Genomic DNA, 20,700 nt, shown 5'->3' with positions numbered 1-20,700 from the left:
GAGTCAGATATACTAGGGCTGCCATGATAATATTTATCCTTTGGATCATATCTAGAGTGAAAGGCCTTTTAACAAACCCCTGGTTTGGTTTCCTTATTTTTCAGATGAGGAAACTGAAGCCCAGAAAGGGGAAGTGACTTGCTCAAAGTTATCCAGCTCATAAGTGGAAGAACTAAGAAAACCTGATCTCATCCATCCTTTCCATGACATCATTACACTGTCCTTAAAAATGAGAAATTTCATCAACTTTCCAGGTCTCTTAAAATTAGTGAGTGCTCTCATCACTGGCCCTTTGTATCCAAACAGGAGATGTTGATGCTGTACTTGCTTCAATATGATACTCAGTGAAAAGCTAATAATTAGGAAACTCAAGAATTGTAGTGCCCTGATAATTCACATTTCTGGTAATCTACTGAAAAAAAAATGGGTGGGCAAGATCTTTTTTAGAAATACGTTATTACAAACATTCCTAAGTTGTGTGTGTGCGTATACGTGTGTGTGTATGTATACGTGTGTGTGTGTGTGTGTCAAAAAGAAGAAGTAATTTTCCACCCTAGTAAATATCATCAATGTTAAATGCAGCCTCCGAAGTGAGGGCCCCATCAAATCACATTTCTGCTGCATCACCTTGAGCAAGTTCCTTATTTGAAGGTCGGTGTCCTCTTCTATGAAATAAATAACCTACCTCAGCATGTTGTTTTAATTAGACAATCCACAGAAAACATTTGGCACAGTGTTTGGCCAATAGCAAGCCCTTGAGTTTTTTAAGTTCTTAAGTTATATTAACATAATGAAACCTTTGGTGTTTGCTTTTTCACAAGGCCCTAAGAACACCTCCCTGATGTTTCAAAGCATAGCACTGGTTCTCAAACTTGGCTTGTTTAGAATCACCTGGGGAGTTTTAAAAAGTGCAGGTGCCAAGGATACACTCCTGAAGATTCTGGCTCAATTGGTTTAAGGTGCACTTGGGACTTTTCTCCCATTGTATAAAGCCCCCAGGGGACCTTGTACGCAGCAAAGTTTGAGAATCACTGATCTACAAAACTGAACCCATAACCAGAGAACAGGCAAGACAAGGACCATCAAGCAGTCAAGCTTACAGTCACCGCAACATCACTCCATCTCCCTACCTCATGAAGTTCACACTGAGATCTCGAAGCTTCTCATTCCAAAATATTTAAGATAAAAGAGGCCAGGCACAGCAGCTCATGTCTGTAATCTCAGCACTTTTGGGAAGCCAAGGCAGGAGGATCTCTCGAGGTCAGGAGTTTGAGACCAGCCTGAGCAACGTGATGACACCCTGTCTCTACAAAAAAAATTTAAAATTAGCTGAGCATGGTGGTGCATGTCTGTGGCCCCAGATACTCAGCAAGCTGAGGTGGGAGGACTACTTGAGTCCAGGAGTTCAAGGTTACATAGAGCTATGGTCATGCTACTATGCTCCAGCCTGTGTGACAGAGCGAGACCCTGTCTGAAAGAAAAAAAAAGAGAGACAGAAAGATTAGACTAAAATTGAACTAACTCCAGACCTTACCTGGTAGATGATTTTGGGGTGGGGAGAGGGAGGTGGAGGGGATGTCAAATCTTTTCCCATTTTCTCCTAAAAGAAGAGCAGCTTGGGAAAAAAAAAAAAAAAAAAAAAAAAAAAAACCCAGCTCACCAAAAGTACAGAGATGACGGTTCTGGAAATTAAAGGAGTCATTGTTTTATTTACAATGTGGAGTAATGGATTCTTATTTTTTCCTATAATTTTTTTTTCTACCTGGTAGCAAGGCCTCGAGTTTGACTGCATTTTAACAAGACACAAGAGAATCAGAGGAAGCTTTTGATTAGGGCTGGACTTTGTTTTCCAGGCTTGCCGAGACAAAGGGGAATCAGGCATGTGATCTCCTTTTCCAGCTAATTTCACAGAAGACCTGGAAGAGGAAGGCAGCCTGGAGAGTCCCCATGAAGGTCCCCATGGGCCCAGATTTCGCCCTTTTGCTGGCCTGGCCTGAAGGATCCCAGCATGCTGCCACCAGGCCACTGCAGCTGTTCACGTGCCCCTGTTTGGGGAAGTGAGGCCTGGGAAAGCAACAGCGCAGGGTTACAGTTTGTCCCACATCAACGGAATTTTGACCTGAGAGCTGGCTTCCTCCTCTCAGCATGCTGGTCCTGGCAAGTCCCATCACCAGCCAGCCTTCCCAAAGAGGAACGCCTTAGGGTTGGCTCCAGCCCCTCAACTTCCTCTTTCTTCCCTAGTTCCCTTGCAAGGTTGACCCCGGGGCCCCTGGCTCCCAGCAGCTCCAAGATGGTGGGAATCTGAAGGATGGCAGAACAGAACTGGGACCAGTGGTCTGAAGCCAGCAAGAGGCTGATTTCAGCTCAAAGTAAGCAATAACTTCCCAAGAGTACCATTTGGGGACAGTCTCAGTGGTTAGAGATCCACATCAGGGCAGGTGTTTGCACAAGGCCATAGAAGAGATTCTGAAACCAGATGAAGTTTGGCCAGTTGTTCTCAAAGACGCTGTCCCTACCAGAAAGTACACGTCTATGAATCTTCAAGTTAGCGTCAATTCACCAAGACAACAACAGGAGTAAGAAATCATTTTCTTACTGTTTCAAACTTGTAAATATGAAACATTTCAATCATACTGACATGTAGAGAAAATAATATACTAGATCTGTCAAGCCCATCACCAAAATTGAAACATGTTTTGCCATATTGGTCTTAGATTGATCTCTCTCTGTCTCTCTCTTTCTCTCCACCCCCGCCTTCAAAGAAAAGTGTCCAGATTCAACTGAAGCTCTATTTCTTCATCCTTTCCCTCCTTCTCCAAAGGTAACTATTAACCTGAAGTTGGCTGGTATCATTCCCATGTGTGTTTTTACTTTTTAATAAATATAAATGTATTAATACAATTATATTGTTTACATTTTAAGATGAATTGCATCTATCTATGTATATACTTATGTGTAGCACATACCTGTCCTTTTACAACCAACTTTTTCATTCAGCATTGTTTTAAAGTTTATACATGTTGATAGAAATTGGATCTAGTACATTTCTATTAACTGCTACATAGTGTAGTATTCAATTCCATTACCACATTCCATAAACCACAGCTTGTGGGCTATGTAGTCAGCACTCTTTCATGTGTGTACATATGTTGTGTGCACACATATACATGTGTGTACATATGTGTATCTATATGTATACATACAAACACAAATCTGTATACCTGTATGATGGTTTCTCCAGGCTGTTTATTCAGGAGCAGAATTGCTATTTCATAGCAGAAATGCATCTTTGACTTCAATAGATATTGCCAAATTGTTCTCCAAAGTGACTGTACCAATTTACACTCCCACCAGGGAGTTCCCTTACGGCCACATCTCACCATCCCTTTTGTCATCACACTTAATTAATTTTTACTAATCCGGTAGATGTGAATGGCATTTCATTGTTTCAATTTGCATTTCCCTTATCATGGGGAAGCAGTTTTAGTTTTGAGCCAAAAAAAGAGTCTAATCCCTCCCCAGCCCACACACATACACTCAGTGGAGGCAGAAGGATGCATGGGGGTGGGAATGAGCCCAGATAGTGAGGTTCCAGAGACCCAGGGCTGGAGCAAAGATTTTGCGCCTCGGGGTCAAGCACAGATTAAAGTCAGAACAGAAGGTTGACTTCCAAAAGCACAGACCAAGGAATTGCCAAAGAGAAGTGACCAAGACCAGGGATAACAGCAGCTTGGATAGAGCCAGAACCCTGAAATCGCAGAGGTAGACAAGAGCAAAACACACTGGAGTCAACGGGAAATGGTCCAAGTTATTTCCTAAATAACAAAGGCAGTTGTTTGCAGCTGGCAGCTGGAGAGAACAAGATTGAGGTTGGGGCAGCTGAGCAGAAAGGAAGGGAGAATAACAAGTGCCAAGGTCCCAGAAGCCCAGCCTGCCACTGTCATTCCCTGGCGCGCCATCACTCTCCACTGTGGAACCCGAGTGCCCTAAGTAACTCTTCATAGGTTCTGCCAAACAAAGCCCCTCAGGTCAACAGACCAGTAAATATGGGCCACACTTTGGTCTGAGAGTTTGGGGTTTTCATTTCTTAAGATCTAACAACAACCAAAGCACTGCAGTGGGTAAATGATTTATTTTTGGCAAACTGTTTCTCCTTCCGGTGGCTTCTTTTCAAAACATGTTTTGGAAACATTTAAGTCCTTCCCATAGCACTGCTTCTCAGGGAAGTTAAACAACGCTCAATTGACCGACTGACTTCAAGGCATGTGTGCTAAAATATGCCTCCCATATTAAAGATATTGGAGCTTTCTGGAAATAACTTATTTCCTTGGGGGACCCCAGAGGATGTGGGAATCCCATATATCTCTATGTCCTTTTACCAGGCAAAACCCTGAGAAGCAGAGGCATCTATCAACGCGTGTGACAGATATGGTCTTCTTAATGGGGACAGGAAACCACTCTAACCTCAATGGGTCCACAGTTTCAAAGTCAACTTTCCCTTTGGCTCCCTTTTCTAAGGACAATAGTCAAGGAAGTGTCTAGAGAGACAAGCATAAAGGGGCTAAGAAACCAAGACCCTGAGATCTCCTTTCCCTGATTTGATACCATGCGAGTATAAAATAGGATGCATCCCTCAGTTCACAATAGACCGTATTTAATAAAACTCTAGAAACATAAACAAGTGTCTAGAACTATTCTGCAAACCCAAGCTGTGTGAGGGTCAATTCTCACTATTCTGACCATTTTAAGATAAAATGTGACAAAGATATACCACCTTTCTGATGACTCTTGAATAACAAGGTCATGCATGACAGTGTTGGTCATTTCTAATTCCTCTTGGCATTGGAATCTATCATTGAATACTTTATCTTTAAAATAAGTTTTAGAGCCAGTTTATTCATACATTTGCCCACCCCACCCCCCAACACACACAATAACATCATGTTTATATAAGAACATCAGTCATGTCCTCTGGGATATCCAAATGCCACAGAGCCATTTCATTCAAGATTCTCAGTTGAGCATCTGCTATGGTTGATTAGAAGAGGCTACAAGTAGGTCAGGGTCAGAAGGGTGCAGCTCACAAAGCATCACAGATGGTTCAAATGAAGAGCCTTTAATGAGTGGACCCCTCATAGAGTTGTGGGCCAGGTTGAGGGAACAGAACAAGAAAGGTGAGGCATCCGGGGACCACCAATGAGAAGCAACAGGAACACCAAGGCTGAAGGGACACCGGAAGGAAATAGTGTTACTGGAGCCCAGTTGAAGCTGGAGTCCTGAAGGATGGCTGCCAGTGGGAATTGAGGTAACGGAGGGGCGCAGCTAATATCAGAGACCCGGGGCAGAGAAATATGCCAATGTCTCTTCCCTCCCACCCTCAGATCTCCTGCTGGGTTCCCCATTTGTTAAACCCAACTGGAAGCCAGCTGGCAAGGATGGCTGAGTGATGCAGTGCTTAGGTGTCAGGCCCCACTGGCTGCAGAGCAGGGTGGGGAAGAGAAAGGATAGATCAGGATTTGGAAGGCGCTGGGGGTGCCCAGTGTCTAGCATGGTGGCTTATTTCCCATCCCACTGTGCTTCCCATTTGAATCAGCTGCATCCCTTGGTCACAAGGCACACACAGCAAACGGCACAAATCTTCTCTTGATCTCTTGATCAAATAGCTCATAAATCTCCTGATCCACGGTCTCCACATTTCTTAGGAGAAACATAGCCTAATTCAGAGTCATTTAATTCAAGAGTCAATCAGGCCGGGCATGCCTGTAATCCCAGCTCTTTGGGAGGCCAAGGTGGGTGGATAACCTGAGGTCAGGAGTTCAAGACCAGCCTGGCCAACATGGTGAAACCCCATCTCTACTAAAAAATACAAAAATTAGCTGGGCATGGTGGTGGGCACCTGTAATCCCAGCTACTCTGGATGCTGAGGCAGGGAGAATTGTTTGAACCCAGGAGGCAGAGGTTGCAGTGAGCCGAGATCGCGCCATTGCATTCCAGCCCAAGTGACAGAGCGAGACTCTGTCTCAAAAACAAAACAAACAAACAAACAAAAGGAGTAAATCAAACAAGAGTTTCCCTTATAACCTGAATAATGTCATATTCAATTAGGTGGGTGAGGACCCACACTAGGCTTAAGCAGCAAATTCCATTTCTCCAGACCAATTTGCTTCCGGTTTTCAGCAGAGAGGAGACGGCTCTCTGTTCATTTTCTGGAGAAATGGCCTTGGATAGGCACCAGGCAGTTAGCTACCATTGATGGGAACAATGGACACCACTTAGTCCTTACCAAGTACGGGCACTGTTCCACAGGTTTGGGGTGTGTGCTGGTTGTTCCCCACTTGCTGAGGCACGAGATCAGAGGGTGAAAGGAGGAGGTGGGGTACTGACTCCTCTGCTCCCCTGGCTGTGTTGGCAGTGGCTGCCTGCCTCTCCCTGTGCCCACAGCTCCCCAGCTACAGCTCCACTGTGCCCACAGCCACAGCTCCACTCCTAGAGAGTGGCCCCTCTCCCAGGGCTACACTTCTCCCTGAGTTTTGAGAAAGCACTCCTTCTACTTGCCCCTTCAGATCTGGGGTGATAATAGCTTCTCTTGCAGGTTTCTCCTTCCTTTTTGGTTCCCAAACCCTCCCCACACCTCTGTAGATTGTCTTTTCATTAAACCTCTCCTCCATTATTATCCCTTTCAGTGTGTCATCTACCTCCAGTGGTTCCCTGGCTGATACAATGTACATAAACCAGGTTAATGACGCTGAAGATCCCGACTAGAGCACCACATTCTCAAGTGCACCGTGGGAACTGATGCTGGCAACAATGCATCCGTTTCCTCCAGGGACATGGTGACCTGATCTGCCTTCAGCAAAGACACAGCGTACTTCATCTTGCATTCTTTTTTCACAAAAGGAGTGGTGAACCCAGAAATAGGTTGAGTAATCACTATCTTGAGAGAGTATTTGGCATTTAGAGAAAAACACCAGCTTTGGGATCAGCCTTCCCCAGCTCTCCTACCTCCCTCTGGCTGATATCGGACAAGTTACCACTCTGGGCCTCAATATCTTAGTCTGTTAAATGGGACAAAACATATCTAGTCTACAGGGCTTTAAAAAGTAACAAATTTTAAATGCCTGGTCCAGAGTATGTCTTTAATAAATCTAAATTCTCTCCCCCTTTACTTTAAGGTTCCCATTGTTTTCTCTCGCGTCCTGGTCTTGTCTTTGGGTCTCAGAATCCTCCTCCTGTTCTCCTCCTTAACATGAGTTGAGTTCACTTTACCCAACCATCTTGAATCCTTAAGTCCCAAGGGCTTCATTCTTAGACTGTAATGGGAGGATGGGTTTCTCAATGATTCTAGGTGCCAGCGATTTGCCTTGTGATGTAACACACATGCACACACACACACAGACACACACTTGAGCACGCACATGGAAACCTGATCCAGGACAAGCTCATTCCCACTTATGACTCATGCTTCCATTCAGATAATAGTAATTGGTCTCTAGAGAATATTACAGGGGATAAAACGGCAGGGAGAACAAATGGATCAGAGTGAGAACACTTTTTGGAAATAATAGTCACTAAGAGCCCAGGGAGCTGATGCCCAGCTTGGCTAGAATTTAGTAGGTATTTCTTCCAAGGCAATTTTTAATTGGTGCTCAGTTCATTGTGGCAAATTCAAGAGAGTTTCCGATTAGTTCAGTCATGACCATGGGGTGGAACCAGTCCGTGCTTCCTCTTCTAGTGATTAGATCTGAAATGATTAGATCTGAATATGAAATTCCAATTTGGAGTTCTCCAACAAGCCATCGCCAGCCTTCATACTTTAGGAAAACATTTCAGGCAGTGGTTCTCAAATGTTCATTCACATCAGAATCACACTCCCAGAATCATAATCATACGCCCCATCCAATGATTTTATAATTACCCTTGCATTTTTAAGAAGCTCCCCAGATGATCCTCATGAATATTAAAGACTGATAACAAATGATGCTAAGAGACTTGAAGAAGAGTTGTCCCATCTCCTCAATGCACCTGCCAGATGAATTAGAGAAAGGCGATCTGTCACTGGTGAACACACCCATGCACGTTGCCACTGGCCGATGAGTAAGGCAGCAGCAGGGATGACCCAAGGGGCATTTCTCTCTGGTTTTCAAAAGGAGCTTCTCTCTGACTTATTTCTCGCAAAAGATTTGGCAGACACATTCAATACGAACTTTCCACATAATAAAATTTCTGGTGGACAACCGATGAAGCATGTTGCTTGGTAAGGGAAGAAAGTAGAGAGTATAGGCAGTAAACTGGGTCTCAATTTGGAGAGTAAGGGAGCAATTCTGGGTGAGGCAGAGAGTGAGCATATGGCAGAAGCACAGATGTTAGAGCTGGAAGACTCTGGGCTGCATACATTTATATTCTGCCTTCACAGTGTTGCCCTGCCTGCCTAGGTCTCCACACTTACAGCACAGTGGCCACAAGCCACATGTGGCCATGAGCCCTTAAAATATGCCTGGGTCATATCAAGATGTGACATACAACACACACCAGCTTTTGATGAGTTATTACTAAAAAAAAGTCAATTAGGGCCGGAGGCAGTGGCTCACCCTGTAATCTTAGCACTTTGGGAGGCCAAAGCAGACAGTTCAGGAGTTCAAGACCAGCCCGGCCAACACGGTGAGACCCCATCTCTACTACAAATACAAAAATTAGCCGAGCATGGTGGCACGTGCCTGTGATCCCAGCTATTCAGGAGGCTGAGGCAGGAGAATCGCTTGAACCCAGGAGGCAGAGGTTGCATTGGGCCGAGATCGCACCACCACACAACCTGGGCAATAGAGTGAGACTCTGCCTCTCAAAAAAAAAAAAAAAAAAAAAAAAAATTCCGTCAATAAAATCTCTCAATAATTTTTCTAGTGATTACACGTAGAAATGGTATTTTTGACATACCAAGTTAAATAAAACATATGCTATGAAAATAACTTTACCTACTTATTTTTTATTCCATGTGACTTTTATTCCATGATTCAAAATTCCACAGAAAATTTTAAATCATGTATGTGGCTCTCATTTTGTCTCCCATTGTACTTCCAGTGAACAGTGTTAACCATACTAATATTTACCTGATTGTTTTTTCTTTAAATTTGACTTCTTTTTTTTACCTAACTAAACTTAGTCTTATCCCATGTACCAATAACCATGAAATAAGACGTTTCATGTGCCAATTAAATTTTTTTCTAATAAGCATTAAAATAAATATATAACATAGCCTGTCCATCCACTACCCAAATGTGGTTTGTGTTTTGCCGGTGGTACCCAAAAGCGCATTTGGGGAAACATGCGTCTAGTGTAAGCCCTTTGACACCCAGGAAGAGGGAAAGAGAACATGGCGTCCGAGGCCGAGGCAGCCGGGGCTGTTTAGCATCATCTGTGAGTTGCGGCGGGCTGGGGTTACTTAGGGCTTCCAGCTGTGGGAACAGCCCCCACACAAACAAGCTCCCAGTCACTCACAGGCATGGACCAGAGATTGCGTGACTCTTTTCTGGTAACACTCTCTGGGCTTCCACTCTGCCCTGACATTTCATAAGGTAGGCGCCGTTCTTAAAGGGCCAGTAAGAACTGCAGCTTGCCTTTGAGTAATCGTGGAGGCCATGCCCTTCAATAACCCCTGTCTGCCCACTGCCTGCCCGACCACCACCGGCCTCCCTCGGCCTCCCCTTCCCCCCTCCCTCCACCAGCGCTGCTTCTGGGTGGCAGTGGCCATTGCCACAGTTCAAAGCTCCTCTGGCTCACAGCCTGGCCCTGCCTGATCTCGGGGGAGGAGTTTGGTTTTGTCCTTTGGACACAGTCCTCCTGAGAGGCTGTGTGAGCCCCTTGCCTTGGCCCGGGCTAAGGATCCTCCCATGAAGAGGAGAAGCCAAGGCAATAGCCCCGTCCCGCAACTTTTGTAAGCCCCTAACCCAGTAGGTGCTCCATCAGTGCAGGTGAGGAGGCAGCCAGGGGCCCGGCTGGGGGTGGGGGGCAGTAGGTTCCTACTGTTTCTGCCTGGGTCTCTTCTCCAACCAGCAATGTTTCCTCTTGAGGAGGAGGAGGAGGCTTGGGGCCAGTCCCAGCAGCCAGGACTCAACACAGGTGCAAGGTGAGAGAACACTGGCTTTCCTCAGAGGAGCCTTCTAAAACATTTTGGGCCCTTTAAACCGGCCCCCACAGGAGGTCCAAAACAGTCTCCTCACAGACATCAGGGCACGCCCAGCAGTGGTCCTGGGCAGCTCCCTATTTTGTCAGTCTTGCTGCTGCTTCCCTGGCCTCCCTGGCATTCTCATTCCTCAGAGCTCCCATCTGCTTTCGGCCTTCATGTCTCAGGCCTGCCCCAGTGGCTCCTTTTAGCTAACATGATTTCAACCTTCACCCAAAGACCAGATGTAAGCTCCCCACAGCCCCAGCTGAGTTAACCACTGCCCCAGAGCCGATGGTCTCACTCTGTCACCCAGGCTGGAGTGCAGTGGCCCCATCCGACTCACTGCAACCTCCGCCTTCCAGGTTCAAGTGATTCTCCTGCCTCAGCCTCCTGAGTAGCTGGGACTACAGGCATGTACTGCCACACCCAGCTAATTTTTGTATTTTTAGTGGAGATGGGGTTTCGCCATGTTGGCCAGGCTGGTCTCGAACTCCTGACCTCGAGTGATTCACCCACCTTGGCCTCCCAAAGTGCTGGGATTACAGGCGTGAGCCACCATGCCTGGCTCATTTATTCACCTTTAAGTGGACACTGGGATGTTGTGAGGTCACGTAGAGTTGAAGTGTGCAGCTTGAAATGCTAAGGAGATGAGGGAACACCAGCAAGGAGTCAAAACTCTTTGTGCCTCACCTCCATGAAAATGATAATAGTGAATAATCCTGGAGCAGTTACAACATGCCGGCCTGTGCTTAGCAGTGTATCACCTCTTGCAATCTTCATCACAACCTGAGGGAAAAGATTCAGAGAGGTTAAGTTACTTGCCCAAGGTCACACAGCTTCTAAGCAGCAGAGCCAGTCTGTCCTTAATCTGCGTGCACTGCCTCCTTCCCCGTGCCTTGTAAGAGATGGCGGAAAGGGAGAGCGGCAACCAAGGGGGGAAAGGAGGAAATATATTCAGTGCAGCTGCCCCAACGTCCCTCAAGGACAAGCACAAAGGGGCGGTGTGGGTGAGCACAAAGCAATTGGCCCAGGTGGCTTCCTCTCATTTGTCCCTCTTATCACCACAGTCCCACACTCAGCAGAGCCCCCTCAAGGTCGTGTGCCACACGCCTGTCCCCAGGGGTCTGTGACTGGCTTTCAGGGTCTGTGCGGTTGACAGCTTGAATTTGACAAGATCTGTGCTGAAAACGGAGCCCCTCAACTGACTCACAGAAAGCCCCCCCGGCCCTCCCTGGGGGCCCCCGTGATGGATGGGCCTCTCTCTGAGGCCTCAGTGGGCCGGCTGGGGAGGACCGAGGTCCACAGGGCCTCACTGGAGCTGCCAGGAGGTCAACTGCTGTCTGAATAACTGCTCTGCGCCGGCTGCCTCTCTCTCCCTCAATCCAGGCCAAGGTCTGTCTTTGGCAAACCCCACACGCCCCAGGGGACTGGGCACACTCCTGTCCCGATGCTCCCCTTTCTCCCTGCAGGAACAGGGTGTAGATCCCACTTCCAACCCCCATTTCTCCTCACAGTCCAGGGCCTCAAGGGGACCTGCTGGATGCAAAGCCGAGGTAACCTCTCCTCCTAGCGTGCCATTCCCTGTCCACCTCTGTAGACACAGACACACACAGGGTGTCAAGAAACGACAAGATGGTATGCATGCCGCACCTACAGGGAATCAGGGAATGAATTCATTCATTCAACACATTTTTGCCTGGTACCAGCTAGATACCAGGCCCTGCTGTGGTCACAGGGGACATAACAGGGATGGAAACAAATGTGTCCCTGTCGTCAGGGAGCTGACTATCTGGTAGCAGTTTTATATGTGGGGACTCCTGGGAAGAAGAAAATGCTGCAGGATTTTTAGAGGCCATGATCCCAAAAGGAAAAGGATAAGGCCGTGGCAGGGCAGCACTCCCCACTCGCAGCCTCTGTCTTGCTTCTTGCCTTCTCAAGGTATTTGCTACTCAGCAAATACACGTCAAAGTATTGCTACTCAGCGAGTCCCCTGACTACAGGTTCCCCAAACCAGTTGTGTTCAGAGTCGGGCTATGAGTATCTTAAATATACAGATTTCTACAAACATGCTTCTAGAGATTCCGCTTCTGTAGGTCTCCAGCAGGGTCCAGGAAACTGTATTTGTAAAAACTTTCCTAGGTGACTCCGAGACGTACCCAGGTGTGGGAAACCCTCACGCTTAACTCTGAGTTCCTTATTTGTTACACTTTATTTTTTTTTTTGTCTTTTTCTTTTCCTTTTTGTGGAGATCGGGGTCTTGCTACATTGCCCAGGCAGGTCTCAAACTCCTGGGCTCAAGCTATTCTCCCGCCTCTGCCTTTCTAAAAGCTGGGATCATAGGCGTGAGCCACCGCTCTGGGCCCAAGTTCCTTATTTGTCTAGGGATCTGTAGGACCTAGATTAGTGTGGGAATGAATGAATGAATGAATGAATGAATGAATGAATGAATGAACAGACAAATACATGTTTGAGGCATGTTTGGAAGCTTGCGTGTGGCTGTGGTCAGCAGTAGAGGCTTAGAGGACTGGTAAAGCAGCGTGGGTCAGAGCTGCTGGGCTTACTAATACCCCACGATGGGTACACAGGATGGGGGCAGGATGTGGGTCATGATGCCGGCAGACCTGGGTCATCTCGCCAGTAGAGGCAGATGAGCTCAGTGTATGTGGAGTGCTGATGACTCAGAGGAAAGTGGAGTTCACAGTCCACAGACATTTCAGGACATCTCAGGTAGCCCATCTGTGCCAGGTCACCCAGAGATGGAGATGGACAGACAGTGTGGGGTGGCCCTGCACCCTGAAACTCCCAGGCACCACCTTGCATTGTCAGTTTCTAATTTTACACACACTGGGGAGAGGTCTGCTGTGGGCCAGACTGGCCACCAGTGCTGGGGAAGTAGGGACTGGCCTAACCACAGTCCTCAAGGATGCCAAAATCTGGTGAGGAAGACAAGCATCGAGAGAGACAGAGATGGCAGAGGCCAGGACAGGAAACCTCTGGGCATCCTGGCTGAGGACACGGTGGCACACCCAGAGGAGAATGAATCCTGGAAATGCTGAAAGCTAAAGAGAGGGTAGGAACCCCAGGGCTGGGGTAAAAATGTGTAGGGTTCAGTTGGAGAGTGATGTGGAAGGACTCCCACACTGAGATTTAAATGCAGTTTCAACCACTTCCTAGCTATGTGACCTCAGACTTGCGCTCCCAGAGCCTCAGTTTCCTATCCCATAAAATGAGAATGATAGTAATTCCTACCTCTCAAGGTTATTGTGTTGACAACACAAGAAATCAGGTGTGAGAACACTGAGCACACAATAAGTACTCGATAAAACAGAACGACGACAACCACTCATTGAGCCCTTTTCACACATTTCTCATATGTATAACACAACCTGAAGGAACTGTCTGTCCTTAGCCCCAGCTCTCAGATAAGGAAACAGAGAAGAGAAGGAGATAAACGGTGAAGCCAGAACGTGAACCCAGGTCTGTCGCATGCCAGAGGCTTCACTGTAATACTAGGCCATAAGCAAATATATTTTTGAAAGAGAAGATGTTTAAAAATCATAGTATCTGTGATTAGCATGATAATCAAAAGTAGCAGCTCATTGGAATTCCACTGAGGGTTAGAAAAATTGTACTGTATCCAGAGGGTGCTACTAATCTCTTCCTTATATTGAGGACTTACTGGGTGCCAGGCACTATAGCAAGCACTGTTAGAACACCACACCAAACACCTTGGTTTGTTATTTTACAGATACACCAAGAGGGACTTGAAAAGATTAAGTGCCTCCCTAGGGCATTCAGTAAGTGAAAATAGCTAAGCCAAGATTTGGACGGAAGTCTCCTGGTCCTTGTTGCCTTGTTCCAATCCAGTTCTGCTGCACTGCAGATTCCCACCAGAGATCACAGAGCAGAACATGCAAAAGGTAAGACTCCTTGGACACATGAGGTATTTCCCAGGTGACATCCTCACTGGGACTGAAATCAGACTGGGTGGAGGTGAGAAGGAAGAAAAAGAAAGGGAACGGAGACAGAGTCCAATCCCAGGGTGAGCCGCTGTCCTTTCTACAGGCCATCAAGAAACTCCTACTGCCCTGGTTGACCTCTGTTAGAGCTTCAGGGACAGGGTGTAGGAGGACACCTTCCTACATGGAAGCAGGAATTAGAGGGACTCTAGAAATCTCATTTCACCGCAGGTGTCCATCCCTTTCTGATGGCATTGATAAGTTTGTGATGGCGCCATCTGCTTTGGATGACTTCCCCATAAACTCCAGGCACGTCAGATTTTGTTTGTCTGTATGGGTGAAAGGCCATTTGTTGTTGCTTGCTGGTTGGTTGGTTTGGTTTCTTTTGTCAACTAAAAATGAAATGCAAGCCTTCTAAACTGACGCCGGACATGCAAGCCCATGGACAGGTGGGTTCCTTCCCTCTCCCCATCTAAAACCTCCCATCCATCAATGATGCCTGTCCTTCCAACCTCATGAGGTGGCTTCAGAGAAGAAACGAGGTCATTTAAAGCATTACAACAAAACAAGGAGGTTTTTGTTTGGTTTGGGATTTTGTTGGTTTTTCTCTTGTTTTAAGTCATGACACTGAGCAGTATTGCCTCTCTTTCAATGGGTGAGGTAAGCACTTAATTCTGTAGTTCCAACTGAGGAATATGAAGGCCTGAGCTGGGATGTTGCTGAGCATGTGCGTCTCACATGTGCGCGGGCGCGCACACGCACACACACACACACACACACTTACACAAGTAGCCAAATAGACTTCCAACATGCCCCTTCATCATCACCCAGGTAAAAGACAAGTGAAGGGAGAATTCAGAGACCAGATTTTCCTTGCTCTTGTGACCCTGTTGGCAGAAACACTGGAGGCCCAGACATTTCCACAGCTCCAGTGGTCCCGCTGCTCGAGGTGAAAGTAGGAGAGAAGAGGAGAGAAGATTTGGCCTTCACCTCCCATGTCCCTGGGAAGTAGGGCAGTCAGAGGCTGTTCCTCTGGGAACCGAGCCTTTGTGAAGTCCAGCTACAGCCTTGGAGATGCCAGTGGAACACACCCACAGCCGTGCTCTGATTCTTCACAGCTGCCACGGCTAACCACCGCTCTTGCTCAGCAAAGACCTCACATGGAGAAGGCGCAGAATGTCAAGTCTCAAGGGTTTGTTTCAATTTTTTTTTTTTTTTTTTTTTTGGAGACAGAGTCTCGCTCTGTCACCCAGGCTAGAGTGCAGTGGCGCAATCTCAGCTCACTGCAACCTCCACCTGCTGGGTTCACGCCATCCTCCTGTTTCAGCCTCCCGAGTAGCTGGTATTACAGGCACCTACCACCATGCCTGGCTAATTTTTGTGTAGTAGAGACGGGGTTTTACCGGGTTGGCCAAGCTAGTCTTGAACTCCTGACCTCAGGTGATCAGCCCGCCTCGGCCTCCCAAAGTGCTGAGAAACAGGTGTGAGCTACCATGCCCAGCCTATTTCGATGTTTTTTATAGATTCCCCCCGCCACACCTACAAGCTGCCATTGCCTTTAGGTAGGACAAATGTCCTCTCTTCTTTATTATCTTAGACAGTTCCTTAAATCCATCCCTCTACTTTGACTAAAAAATAAGCTAAGTCAGGAAAAGCTCAGGCCAGGAAGCTGTGTAGGCGATATCATAAATGTTCTACTCATGGATATAAATATCTTAGGGCTTTGTCCCCTTCCAGCAAAAGGCAGGCCATTCTGTGGAAAGAAAGGCTAAAAGAAGTGAAAATTAGTGACTAAAATGTTCCTCTTTTTTTAGTGAGATAAAGCAAATCTGCATTTAGCAGCTTTTCTGCTGTCCCAACTCCAGGTGTTTAATTGGAGCTAACCACTTCTGAAGTGGAGAGAGAAAGGGAGAGAAGTGAACCCGAGGATGGGAAAGGAGACAGGGTGAGATGCCAGAAGGGTGGCTGAGCCTGTTATGCCCAAAGCACCCTCATTCTAGAGCTGCAGCCGTGGGACTGGTAGTTCTCCTTAAGAGAGAGAGCATCACTGTTGAATTATTTGTGCGGGCAAGGCAGAGATCACCCACTCCCACCACATCCAAACAACGGGGAGAAAGTCCCAATGTCTGAAAAACAAAAACTTATAAATAGGGAAGTGTCTGAGGCTGAAAAAACCAGCAGACACCTGACAATTCTCCTTACGCAAATCTCAACTAGTATACCAAAACAAGTGACTAAAGCTGGCATCACTTATGAAGAAGTTGACCTCTGTTTTCTACAGTCAGATGACTGGAGTCAGAGGCTTAAAAAACAGGAAGTGCCAGATGTAATATCAACTGACCCAGACAGTGAAAAGTAAGGCAGAAAACTAAATTGGAAGACAGGAAGTCACAATCACACCACAAACAATACAGATATTGGTCTGAGATATGCTTGGCGGCGTGCCCTATCACGGCCAGAAAATGGAGGAGCACGCCTGAGATGTTTAGCAGAGGCCAGGCCACCCCCAAGGGCCAAACTGACGCCCTCCTGGAAACCTCTTCTCTGCTGCTGAGAAAAACTTCAGGGCTTATATTGCTGGATGAAAGTGCCATTTGCAGGCTTAAGGCCAAATACCATTACTAAGCCCTGGGATTTAGCTCCTGAAATAAAATCTCTGGCCCTCCCCCACCCCACCTCCTCCTTGCCCAAGGTAAGAGCAGTGGCCCTCTAGCGTTTCCGGCAGCGATTCCTCCTTCAGGTAACTGCATGTTCACCTTGCCCATCCCTCGCCTACTCTCAGTTTCCATTCAGCTGATTTGAGTTGGCCCATGATGCTGCAGGCAAACCCCTGGCCACACCGACTGAATCAGGGGTTACCCTTTTGAAGCCCACAAACATGACTCCTGAGATTCTGCTGGAACTATTGGGAAATATAAGCTCCTCATCAACTGGAATTACTAATCTGGTAGCATAACATCTTACAGCTGCCAGAAGGCACCAGGTGGATAGAACCTGCTGGGGAATTAAAACCAACACAAAGGAAAGCAGCACAATTAATACAGAGAAAAAAAAAGACTTTGTCTTTAGGATTGGATTCCAAACTCCTGGATCCATCTTTACCTGAAGCTAGGCCACACTGCTGGATGTTTCAGCAGTGATGGTTTTGGATGGGAATCTGTTTAAAGAGTTATAACACAGTAAGCAAAGGGTCTAGTTTGTGGTCTTTGTGAGGTATTCAGCGGGACCCTCTCTCCTCTTCATTTGTACTGATCATCTGCAACTATATTCACCATGAGCCTTCAGCAAAGCTTCTTTGTCTCTCTGAATCTTTTCTCCTCTGGAATAAAGAGGTTCAACCAGAATGGGACTCTAAGGTCCTATGCTAAAATGATGATTCCAGAACTCTGTGATTTTCTCCTGAAATGTTTCAGACCCCTTAAAGCTCAGAATACCCTCGACTTTCCATTCCCGTGAATGATTTCTATGCCCTTTCTACATAGCCCAGAGGGTCAGTATTTGCCTGGACAGTTTTTCAATATCACAGAAAACGACAGTTAGCTGGAAAATATTGGTTGAGGAAAGTTCTCCAACTAAACATTACCTCTGACTCTCTTCTCTAAAATCAAGGTGGCCAAAAGCCACAGGTATTGGAGATGTAAAAGTACTGCCCGTTTCTGCCACCCAAGGTTTCTGTGGTCCCTGGGTAGGTGATAGACTGCTAGTACCACAGACAATATGCAAAGGCACAGTCCTCAGGAAAATACAAGTTCCCCTTAAAAAAAATTTTTTTGAGACTGTGTCTTGCTTTGTCACCCAGGCTGGAGTGCAGTGGTGGGATCACAGCACTGCAGCCTCAAAGTTCCTAAATTTTATTGTACACCTTTTTGATGAACTTTTTATTATCCGAAATTATTTAGGCTGCAAGTGACCAAAACACCAACTCAAAATGGTTCAAACAAAAAAGCTCATTTATTTGGCTTCTGTAATTAAGGATCGACATTCAGGTGCCCAGGTGCTCAAACGCTGTCTTCGGGAACATGTGTCTCTCCCTCTGCCTCTTGGTTTTACTTTATTTTCTGGGAAAACTCTTCTTATTTATTCATGTAAATAATCTACCAGCAGCTCCAACTTTATACGCTACCAAGTTAGCAGCCCCAGAGGAAAGCAAGAACCTCTCTGTCAATAGTTACATAAAAAACCTTAGAGCTAATACCCATCGGTCCAGCTTGACTTCTATGTTCCATCTCTGAAACAAGCACTATGATGCCAACTGGCTGGACCTAGGTCACACACACATACCAGGCCTCCAGAGGGTGGGGTCAGCTCTATCTGGCCCACATTGGCTAAGACTGAGGAAGGGATGCTCACCCCAAGGAAAATTAGAATGCTGCTTCTAAAGGAAGGGGAAATGGATGTGTGGCAGGGAAAAAACAAACACTGCACAGCTCTTGAGCCAAATGCAAAAGGCCCAGCCTGGGATGCAGTATGTTTCCTTCTAAATGGAGGAATCTTCTCAAATGAGAGTAAAAAGTCCTATAGAGGGGTAGTGAAGAAGATGCAGGAGGTCAGCTCCGTGGGCTGGAGATTGAGGGTCAACACAGGCATTTGTCTTATGTGAAACAGCAACCAGTGTTTTGCAGGGCTGTGGAAAAGATTCGTTATTATGTATGAGAAGAACCTAGGAGGCATCTGATGTTGTCAAGGCTGTGCCCTGAGATGTGTTTGATGCCTTCCCTCTCAGCACACATAGACCAGGGCCAGCCACTGCAGAGGTAACTGGCACTGCCAGGCATCTTGCAAGAGCATTGGCATTGAATGGCCTCTCCTTCTATCATGGCCAGCTCAGTTCCACTGATATTCCAGCTGGAGCATGGCAAACACCTATTGACGAAAAACAATAGGGCTGGATCAAGGCTCTGGTGCACCTGAGTCACTGTGAGTCATATCCCCTGGGGGACCTTCTCAGCTCACCATTGTCATTAGTTAAAAAGATTCACGTAAGTCCGGCACACAGGAATGTCAAGCAGCAGCCAAGTTTGGGGATGTTGTCCTTTGGCTTGGAAAATAATTCTCCACTAAGAAGTTCACTGACAATGGCATTCAAATGTCCCCCAAAGACTGTTAATTTCAATTAGGGAGAACTTAAACTATAACATCCAAAGGAATGACTAATACTTTAAAGAATATGAGATATTTGGTTTGCTTTGCCAGTCCTCTTTTAGCAATTTTGGTCATTCCTAATCTTCTGCAAAGACTTCCAAGGCTGAGAATTAAGTCTGGCTGAGTAGAAGCCACCCTGGCACCTCCAAATTTTCCACCACCTTCTTCACAGTATAAGATTGTGCCCAGCCACCATCACTGACGCACCCCTGTGTCTCCTTCTCTTCCCCTCTACCCCAGAGAAGTTTGGCTGACAACCACAATAAGTGCTAATGGAAGAGATGTTGTAACTAAATGGCAGTGCATTTATATCTGCATGTGTCTTCTGCAATATAAGATAAACAGACTAATCTTCCTTACCAAGCTTAGAGGGATAACGAACAAAAATTAGAGTTGAGTAACCTGCCAACATAAATATTTCACAAAAGCTAAGCCACAGTAAATGGAGCCAAATTGTAGAATTGGAGTGGGACTTTCCAACGAAGATCTCCCTGAAGCATTCTCAAGTTCATTCTCTTAATAGAATAATTTCCAGTTCTTTTAATATTTGGTTTTTCTAGATTGACTACCATTTCTACCAGACTGATGAAATAAGTACTGATCTTCATTTGCATATAACAGCGATTTATTAGACTCAAGCAATGTGCCAGACGTTATGCTAAACACTTTATATGGATTCTCTCTTTTATCCTCAGAACAATTTTAGGAGAAGGGGCTTCATTATCCCCATTTTGCAGATGAGGAAATTGAGTCTCAAACAGGTAACATGACGTGGAGCCAGGAGTCAAACGCAAGCAGCTCACCCATGGCCCATGTTCATACCACATTTCCACATATGGGAAGAATCTATGGCCCAAAGTGGTTACATTACAGCCCCTCCTCCCCTGAGAGCCACACAAGGGCCCCCACCACCTTCCAGCTCATGGCTCCACCTTTGTCCTATTCTCAGGGCCTGCCCAGACCTGGCCTATACCCACATCTCCATCACTTTCCCACTCGCGGCTGCACATTTTCTTCTCTGTCCCCATCCATCACTCAGTTCCCCACCACCCCTAAAGGAAATACACAAGCCAAACTTACTCCCACTGCCAGGCTTTTCTGCAAGCTGTCTCCCTCCCTGGAAGGCCCACCTCCTCTTCGCCACTGTTGGAGACCCTGGGTCAAGTCCCATCTCAAAACACCACCTTCTTACACAGCCCTCCTACCCTCTCTACCTCCTAGAAACTCCTGTGGCCCACTTGGTTTTCTTTACCATTCATTCTGAAACTTAAATACGGCCTTCTGATATTGGTTAGCTTTGAACGCACGCATATGATTAGCCCAACTAGCTTGCCAACTCCTAAACAGCACGAAACACACAGCCTGGCTCCTCTGCGTCACTTTCGCACCTAGCACAGGGCCTGGCTGCATCACTCAGCTCAGCCTCAAGACAGTCAAGAT

At 46.5% G+C, this 20,700-nt stretch overlaps 3 long non-coding RNA genes across 3 annotated transcripts in view; 2 read left to right on the top strand and 1 right to left on the bottom strand.

Annotated features, from left to right (window-relative positions):
* Window positions 1-2,223: 2,223 nt before the first annotated feature.
* On the top strand, window positions 2,224-6,817 carry LOC105492576 (uncharacterized). Its single transcript, XR_011609708.1, has 3 exons — window positions 2,224-2,369; window positions 2,763-2,821; window positions 6,684-6,817. It is a non-coding gene; the product is annotated as an uncharacterized lncRNA (long non-coding RNA).
* A 203-nt stretch (window positions 6,818-7,020) lies between these two features.
* On the bottom strand, window positions 7,021-9,564 carry LOC139357090 (uncharacterized). Its single transcript, XR_011609710.1, has 3 exons — window positions 9,493-9,564; window positions 7,916-8,022; window positions 7,021-7,741 (listed from the first exon to the last, which is right to left on the bottom strand). It is a non-coding gene; the product is annotated as an uncharacterized lncRNA (long non-coding RNA).
* Window positions 9,373-20,700, top strand: part of LOC105492575 (uncharacterized) — a 25,829-nt gene continuing 14,501 nt past the window's right edge. The window contains exons 1-2 of the long non-coding RNA XR_011609709.1: window positions 9,373-9,411; window positions 13,908-14,079. This is a non-coding gene — a long non-coding RNA (uncharacterized lncRNA). The remainder of the gene's footprint in view (window positions 9,412-13,907; window positions 14,080-20,700) is intronic.

Source organism: Macaca nemestrina, chromosome 11 (genome assembly GCF_043159975.1).
Source record: "Macaca nemestrina isolate mMacNem1 chromosome 11, mMacNem.hap1, whole genome shotgun sequence".
Classification (NCBI taxonomy): domain Eukaryota; kingdom Metazoa; phylum Chordata; class Mammalia; order Primates; family Cercopithecidae; genus Macaca; species Macaca nemestrina.
This window is presented reverse-complemented; position numbering and strand designations above follow the sequence as displayed.